Below are 9046 nucleotides of genomic sequence, written 5' to 3' on the forward strand. Positions count from 1 at the left end.
CTCTGCTGCAATTGCATGAGGTATCTTGTCCTTTAGATATTGTCTCTTTGTGTGTATTTACGGTTCCTGCCAGGTTTTTGTTGATAGATTTATGTGGATCCACCATTCCTGCCCCAAATCTATCTCAAATTATCTCCCTGCCAAAACTTCTCACGTTCCGTACGTACATATTCCCCAAGGGTGCGTTTGGTACGTGGGACGGGACGGGACGGAACGGGACGAGGCGTTCCGTCCCGCGTTTGGTGCGCCTAAAACGAGTGGGACAAGGTGTTCCACGGGACAAGTTTTTGATGATTTTTGGTTCCACCTCCCCCCCGTGGAACGGGTTGTTCCACGTCCGTGGGACAGAAATTTTTAACATTTTAGGACAAAAATGCCCCTTGTCTTTTTCAAAATTTACAGCATCAAAATCATATAACAAACCCTAAAAACCATTTCTCTTCTTCTCAGCCGCTGACCCTCTTCGCAACCTTCCTCCTCATCTTCTTCGCATCTCCCCTTCGCAACTCTTCCGTGTAGCGGCTCTGCATCTCCCCTTCGCAACTCTTCCGTGTAGCAGCTCTGCGATCCTCTTCCGTATAGCATCTTCAGATCTGCATCTCCGTTCCAGGTTCGATCTGTTTTTGTGTAGCTCTCGGTCTCTCTTTCTCTGTAAAAAAATTTCTTTGTAATTTGATGGCATTACAGTGAAAACCAATTGTTCAAATGTTTTTTTATTTGTTCTTTGTTTACCCTATACGTAATACGGTAAGTTCTTTGTTTACCCAATTGTTCAGATCTGCATCTCCCTATCCGGCCGCCATTGAAGCTCTGCTACGAAGCTCTCTCTTTGTTCACCCTATACGTAATACGGTAAGTTCTCCTCAACATACCTGCATCCATCTTCGTAATACCATAGAGAAAATTGAATCTGATTTTTTTGTGCATAAATCTTTGAATTTCTCTTCCGATTCTCATATGTATATGCGTGTATGTGTATGTTTAAATGTGTGTGTGTGTCTGATTCCTTGTGATGTTTGGATGGGCAGAGATGAAGGTTGTTGCTGCATACTTGCTCGCTGTTTTGGGAGGGAAGGCGAGCCCCTCAGCTAGCTGCTGACTTGAAGGACATTCTTGGATCAGGTAACTTTTATATTAAAAAAAATTCTTTGTTGCTGCAACGACGTGCGATTCAAGTTAAAATTGATATTATTGTCATTGTATTGTTTGTGTTAAATTGGGATTTCCGTTTGTGGGCTTTTCTTGGTTTATTTAAATTTATGTTTGATGGATTTTTTTTGGTTTGTTATACGGATGCTGATAATTAGTATATGTAGTCTTTTATATACAGGTTTCCTAGTCATGTTAGTCCTCTTAGCTTGAATTTGTTTTGAACTCTTAACCCCTACACCATTGGCAAGGGTTCTAGTCCTGCACCCATCCACTTTTGGATGAAAGAGTTATTCATTTAGTTTATATGTTAAAACAAAATTGTGGAGATTTCGGTTGCGTAATGCTCATTTCGTCTATTAGTTTTTATTAATTTTAACTTGAGATGGAATTTTGATAATCAGTCTTGCAACCTATATCCATGCGCATGGTTGAATTTCTGTATTGAAATGGAAGTGGTTTTGTCATTGGAATTCGGTCATTATGTTATCCGGGATGATGAAAAGTTAGAAAATACCTTCATATGTGAGATGTGTCATTAGTAGTAAATTATCCTTGACAAGGTACTGTTTGCACGGAGAAGATGCTTAGGTTGCCCTTGGTACTAGTATTTAAAAAAAGTGTATTATTATTTGTACAACAACGTTTTGCACTCTGAAATGTAACTTCATTATTTGTTTGGTTACAGTTGGAGCCGAGGCTGATAGTGACAAGATTGAGTTGCTATTGTCCGAAGTCAAGGGAAAAGATATCACCGAGCTAATCGCATCTGGAAGGGAGAAGTTGGCATCTGTTCCATCTGGTGGTGGTGCAGTTGCTTATTCCGCACCTGCAGCCGTCGGTGGTGGTGGGGCTGCTGCTCCTGCCGCTGCCGAGCAGAAGGAGGAGGAGAAGGTGGAAGAAAAGGAAGAATCAGACGATGTAAGTATATTATGTCAAATGCAGCTGTTGATAATATCTAGTTTGCTTTGTTTGCAAGCTGGGCTGTTCTAATTTTATTGTGATTGTTTAATAACTACTAAAATCGTTTTTTTCTTTTTTGCAGGATATGGGTTTCAGCCTTTTCGACTAAGGGACTTGCTTTTGGTGCGTTTCCTGTATCAAGACTTGACATCTTCAGTATTACTTTCAGACCAATGCTGTGTTTTTAAGTTTCTATTTGTAGTTGGATATGGTTCTAGATCTCAAAAATTTTGTTTCGATATGCAAGTGATCAAAGAAATTTGCTTTATATATTATTACCATCTATTTGAGTCGACTTAAGATTGCTTGCTTGTGGTTTAATGCGGGTCTGGTTCATTTACCTGCGAAGCGAAAAGTATGCCTTTGAACACATTACTGTTCGGACGTCGGTGTTTGGTTCCAATAATCAACCACAACCAACCAAACCACACGAAACAACAAATACAACGTAAAACGGAACAACATGAAACATGGTCTTCAACATTTCTCCTGTGCTCTTGTGTGGTTTGCCACGCAATGCAATGGGGAATATTTAGAGGGGTGTCCATCGAATCAAGGCCAATTCTAATGTTTGCAGAACCTGAACTCCCAGAACAACAACCCACAATTGAAAGGACCAAAATTAGGAACTAAAAATTGAATAAGGGTGTGGGTTTTGCAATTTGCATAATAAAATTTGATGGGTTTGTGCTGAAAATTTGAATGGAGTTGTAGAAAACTGGGAGATTAAAAATTACAAATTTTAAAAGGGTTTGCATGTGGAACACAACATATACCTATTAAAATTTGGACCAAGAAAAACAAATAATGGATAATAGTGTTCAAATTTGAACCAAAAAAAAAAAAAAAAAAAACTGTCCTGTTCCGTCCATGTGTTACCAAACGCAGAACGGAACATGGGTATTTTAGTCATTTTAATCTTTTGGTTCCGTTCTATCCATGCGCTACCAAACGCAGAACGGAACAACTGGCATGTTCCGTCCTGCGCGTACCAAACACAACACAGAACATCCGTTCCGTCCCGTCCCGTCCCGTTCCGTCCCGTCCCGTCCCGTCCCGTCTGCGTACCAAACGCTACCCAACTCGACGGGCATCAAAACCCAACTGAGTAGAAATACTAGTAACAGTAGAATTGGAATGTTGGATATTCGAAAAAACGAATAATATCTTATTTGAGTGATATTTTTTTACGGTGTTGTTATCAACACACCATATTTTATCTTTCACACATCATATTTTATCTTTCACCCACATATTGTTAATTTTTATTATCTGATCATCTTTAATTAATTTAATTTGATAATTGAAAATTAAGTAAGGTGTGTAAAATGTAAAAAGAGATAACACTCCTCTTTCTGTTATTAAATATTGGACATGGATTTTACCCAAAAGGAAAAAAAAAAAGAATATTTGGCATGCATATTCTTAATTACAAATCTGTCACTTGGAATTTAGTGGTTGTCTTACTTTGGTCTCCCCACATTCTTTTTCTTCTGAATCTCAAAATTAATTCAAAATTTTTTGGGGTTTTTTTAACTTTAATCATTCAAGAAGATTAAAATTTAAAATAAATTTAGTATGAGATTACATATTGATTATAATCCCTTGATATGTCCTTAATTCAAAATAATTAATGTGAATTTTATTAAATGTCTCCCATTAAATATTTAAATTTATTAATATACAAATTTTAATTTATTAATTTTATTTAACATTCTTCAAACTTGGAAGACTCAATTAATGTATCTAAATGTACCGAAATGTATTATATTGAACTAATGTATTTAAATGTTAGTACCGAAATGTATGTACCGAAATATATGCACCAAAATATATTATATTAAATTAATGTACTTAAATATATGTACCGAAATGTATTATATTGAATTAATGTACCTAAATATTTGTATTGAAATGTATGTACCGAAATGTGTGTACCTAAATGTATGCACCGAAATCTATTATAATGAATTTAATATACCTAAATGATGAAGACAAAGTACATCGAAATATATTGTATAACAAAAATTAGTTTATCTAAATGTTACATCCCACATCGTCCTGGGGAGTGGATCATGTAAGCCTTATATGTATATTCTCATGTCTACCTAGCACGATGCCTTTTGGGAGTTCACTGATTTCGGGTTTCGTAGGAACTCCGAAGTTAAGTGAGTTTGCGCGAGAGCAATCCCATGATGGGTGACCCACTGGGAAGTTCTCGTGTGAATTCCCAGAAACAAAACCGTGATGGTGTGGTCCGGGCCGGGATATGACAATTTGGTATCAGATCCAATCCTTGGCCGGAAGTGTGCCAACCAGGATGTCGGGCCCCTAAGGGGGTGGATTGTTACATCCCATATCGCCCTGGAGAGTTGATCATATAAGCCTTATATGTATATTCTCATCTCTACATAACACAAGGCCTTTTGAGAGCTCACTGGCTTCGGGTTCTGTAGGAACTCTTAAGTTAAGCGAGTTTGCACGAGAGCAATCCCATGGGTGACCCACTAGGAAGTTATCGTGTGAGTTCCCATAAACAAAACCGTGATGGTGTGGTTTGGGCCTAAAGCGGACAATATCGTGCTACGTTGGAGTCGAGTCCGGGATGTGGTGGGGCCCGGGCTGGGATATGACATAAATGTTTACAACAAAATATATTATGATAAATGAAATGAAAATTATAATTATAATTAAATAAAATTAATATATTAAAAATTAGGAAGAAAAAGAGAAATAATTAAAAAAATCAAAATATAATTAATAAATGAGGTTATTAATGTATCAATGGACTAAACTTAGATTTTGATTTTAGTCATGGTTTTAATCTAAAAGTTATCTTTGCCAATGATTAAAATGAAGTTTTCTAAAAGAAAAATTAGTGTGTTTACCACAAATAAAATTACATCAATTATAAAGAGTGTTGTTAAGCCCACATTTTCCTCTTATTTTTTTCAACCACATCAAATTAAATATTTTGTTGACAAATTTGCCCTCTTGCAAATTGACATTGAATGACACACCCCGATCCGGAATGTCTACTAGGACTTCAAATCGAGTTGCACTGGCAAACACTTGGAAGGTGACGAAGCCATAAAGTGTGATGATGTGAAAAAATGTGAATAAATTTAAACCTAAGAGTGTCTAAATACCAGAGTGCACTGTTGAGCGGGAATGAACCCACTTCACACGTGACGTTAGAGCATAAGTACAGTAGAGTAAATTAAGAATCGTACCCTCGAAAAAATATCCAATACTAAGAATCGCCATGAATCTTCAACGATAAGAAAGCTCAGCTAATAAAACATGGAGGGTAAAAATAAAACAAGGTTGAGTGGCCCTAGAAATAAAATTTTAATAGAAACCATATAAAACATTATAACCCCTCGCTGCAACACCTGTATAGTTTTCAGAAAAATCATACCACGTATCAATGTGAAATCAAAAGTATATCAACAGTAAATCCTTAAATATACCACAACACCGCATCTCATCAACAATATCAATAATCATGTGATTAATAATCTATACTAGCACGCAAGTCGGAGTCACCTATAGTGACATGTACGACTTATCCATATCACATCAATCAACGCTAGCATATAAGTCGGAGTCACCTATAGTGACATGTACGATTTATCCGTATCTCATCAATCAATGCTAGCTCATAAGTCGGAGTCATCTATAGTGACCTGTACGACTTATCCATATCTCATCACATATGCTAGCTCATAAGTCGGAGTCACTTATAGTGACTTGTACGACTTATCCATATCGCATCACATATGTTAGCTCATAAGTCAGAGTCACCTATAGTGACTTGTACAACCTATCCATAGCTCATCACATATGCGCACATAAGTATACTTGTGCACGAGTCGGAACCACCTAAAGTGGTTTGTACGACAGGACTGGGTGTAAATAAATACGCTCAAGTGCTACAATCACTTGAAGACTGTGTGAATAAACGCGGGTCACCTACAGTCGGAATAACCTATAGTGGTTTGTACAACATGACTGTTCACCTACCTTGGATCCAAGGTGAGCATAAGGTGCGGGAGGTGAACATCACGTGAAGGACTATGCCTTGGCCACGGACGGGAGCACTAACACCGGGGTGCATGTTTATGAGCTCTAACTGCATCTATTGTAACATATACAACTCATGGGCAACATGTACGATAGTGTCGGAGTTGCCTAAAACATGCATGTAGTCCTGCCATAACTCTATCATTTCAACTAATACCATAAACTCACCTAAACTTACGTGGGTGTCCTGCGTTCAGCTTTGCGCTTTAAGCGTTCACATTAATTATGTGCAGGTAATATATATATATAGATAAACCATGATGCGATTGGATACCCAAACATGACATAGCATTATCAATTATATACATATATATATGGTATAAAATTCATAAGCTGTAACGCCCTACTCTCGAACTATTTATATTCGGAAATAATTATATATGATAAGCCCAACTAGACACTAGTTTAATTAACTATCATTACCTACGTTTCCTTACTTCAAATTCTTGATTCTTCACACATTATTTTATAACCAACAATTAATCACCAAGTAGTAAGGTTAACTCTCACATTTTCCACCAATGTCCCTCACATTATTCAATTCCCTAAACAAGACTATTGCCTCAGTTATTTAGTCTCAATTCTTGTATGGATGCATCTAACGTCTCGTTAGACTGCCTACGTACCCTAAACAGGGATCAAGCCATTCGTAGTTCACACTAGTAATTCAAAGCATTCATAGTAATCATAAGCAATAATCAAATTATAAATGTTTATGGAATTGTCAACATATATATATATATACACGATAGAAAGGAAAAGACTCACTCACCTAATGTCTGCACTACGACTCCCTAGCAAGCATATCGAGACATCACGAACCATCGTCACCTACGGCCAATTATCAAATCACATCTCAGAGTTCTGACCGATAAAATACATAATTTACATAAAACACATCCCTACGTAATTCACTTTGGGAGATTAGCATCACGGATTTCCGATCCGTTACTTCCCAAGATTCACATCATGTTCCTGTAACCACGTCCTAATGTTTCATTATGATCCAACGGTCGAATCTCCGCCAATTGCCAAAATCAAGTGGCGGTCCACATTTTATTTTATGAACTTACAAATCCAATTCGGGAAGATCCGTAAGTTTATATGATTCTCAAATGTTACGTACTATAGCATATTAAAGTTTGGTGACAATGCAACGGTCAGATCGTAAATTCATATAATGACCTATTAACGTAACGTAGAGAATTTAGATTCTAACAATCAACCTACCTCATACAATTACCAAAACTGAACTCAAAGCATCTAATTAGCCTAGGAATAACATCGATGGCTCCCTGGCCACGCACCGCCGCACGAGCCGCAGCGGGTGGCATTCAGCCGCCCCGACTCGCCTGAAAATCCAACTATTTCAAAAAATTACCAAAATTTATAGAAATGAAGATCTCAATGAGTAGAGTAACTTTCATACCTGAAGCCAAGGCCAATTTGGCCAGGAAGAGCCCCAATTTTGCTAAAACCCATCGGAAACCCTAGTTTTAGGTGTTGTCAATTCGGCTCCATAGCAACTCTGACGCCCCCAAACTTGTTTGGACTTTGTTCCTGAGCTTCAGGGCAGTATTTTGGTGGTGGTAATTTGATGAAATCATTTCAAAATTTGGTGAATCTCGGTCAGGAACTGTCACACCCACCGGTGCGATTTTTCCTAAAATTACCACCAAATTCCTTCTAATTTTGGATGGAAAATGAAGAGGGAAGGTTATGGAGTAGGTTGCAGGTAGTGGGAAGGTTTGAATCGTCGGAAAAATTGCCGAATTTGGCCGTGGTGCTTGTCGGGTCGAGCGGGTCAAGGGGGAAACCCAGTTTCCCTTTTCATTTTCTTCTCCCTCCTTTCCCTTCTCTGGTTGGTCACCTTCTCCTCTCCTCTCCCCATTTGTCTACCCTCTCTCTCTCTCTGATTGGGCAGTAGCCCCTCATTCTTCCTTCTCCCGTTTCCCCCCACTTCTTCTTTCTCCTCTTCTTCCTCTTTAAAAATATAACTAAATAATAAATAATTATAAACATTATAAAAATTAACAAAAAATGTAAAATTTGGGACGGGATGTCACATTGAAGGATGGCAACGGTTCGGTTTGGGACGAAAATGTTTTATCCATCCCCATAACCACGAAAATTAACCATCTGGGATTATCCATAACCATACCCATCAGGTAACGGATTCTCCATCAGTTAACAATTATACCCATCTTAGTCAATACAAAAAATATATTCCTTCAATTTACGCATGATAATTTAGTAAAAATATTAATTTCGTCATTAAATATTGGATGTATAAAATGATTTAATGAATGAATATTATGGAGCATAAAAATTAAAACTAAACATTGATAATGTTGGCTGATCTTTGATATCTCTCATAAGTACTATTGGCCTGGATTCTCATAGATTTTGATTTATATCAAAACTTTTGAAATTGCCCACAAAATGCAACTCACACAAATTTTGTATTCTCAAGATAATGGATTCGGTGAATAATAAATATTATATATATATATATATATTGACACACCCCGACCAGAGTCGAGACGTGCTGGCCGTCATGTGAGAGTGACGTAGCCATGAGTGCAAAGCGGAAGTGATAAAGAGTAAGAGAAATACTAAAATTTTAAAACCAAGCGACTAACAATCCCAATTAAGAAAGGATGCTAGTGAGAGTTTAAGTGTGTAAATACACTTTCAAAGCAATAAGAAAGTCTAGTTGCAGTTAAGTAGGACAATTACTAAAATACAACACCCGAAGGTGAATCCTACTTTCTCGAATTCTGTCAGAACACCGTTGGATTCCTCGTGGCCACCAAACTCTGCTACCTAAGACCTAGAGGGGCGAAAA

The 9046-nt window shown here is 37.5% G+C and overlaps 1 pseudogene; it reads left to right on the forward strand.

Moving 5' to 3' along the window:
• Positions 1-404: 404 nt before the first annotated feature.
• Positions 405-2407, forward strand: LOC103444219 (large ribosomal subunit protein P2B-like; annotated as a pseudogene).
• The last annotated feature ends 6639 nt before the right edge of the window (positions 2408-9046 follow it).

Source organism: Malus domestica, chromosome 09 (genome assembly GCF_042453785.1).
Source record: "Malus domestica chromosome 09, GDT2T_hap1".
NCBI lineage: Eukaryota > Viridiplantae > Streptophyta > Magnoliopsida > Rosales > Rosaceae > Malus > Malus domestica.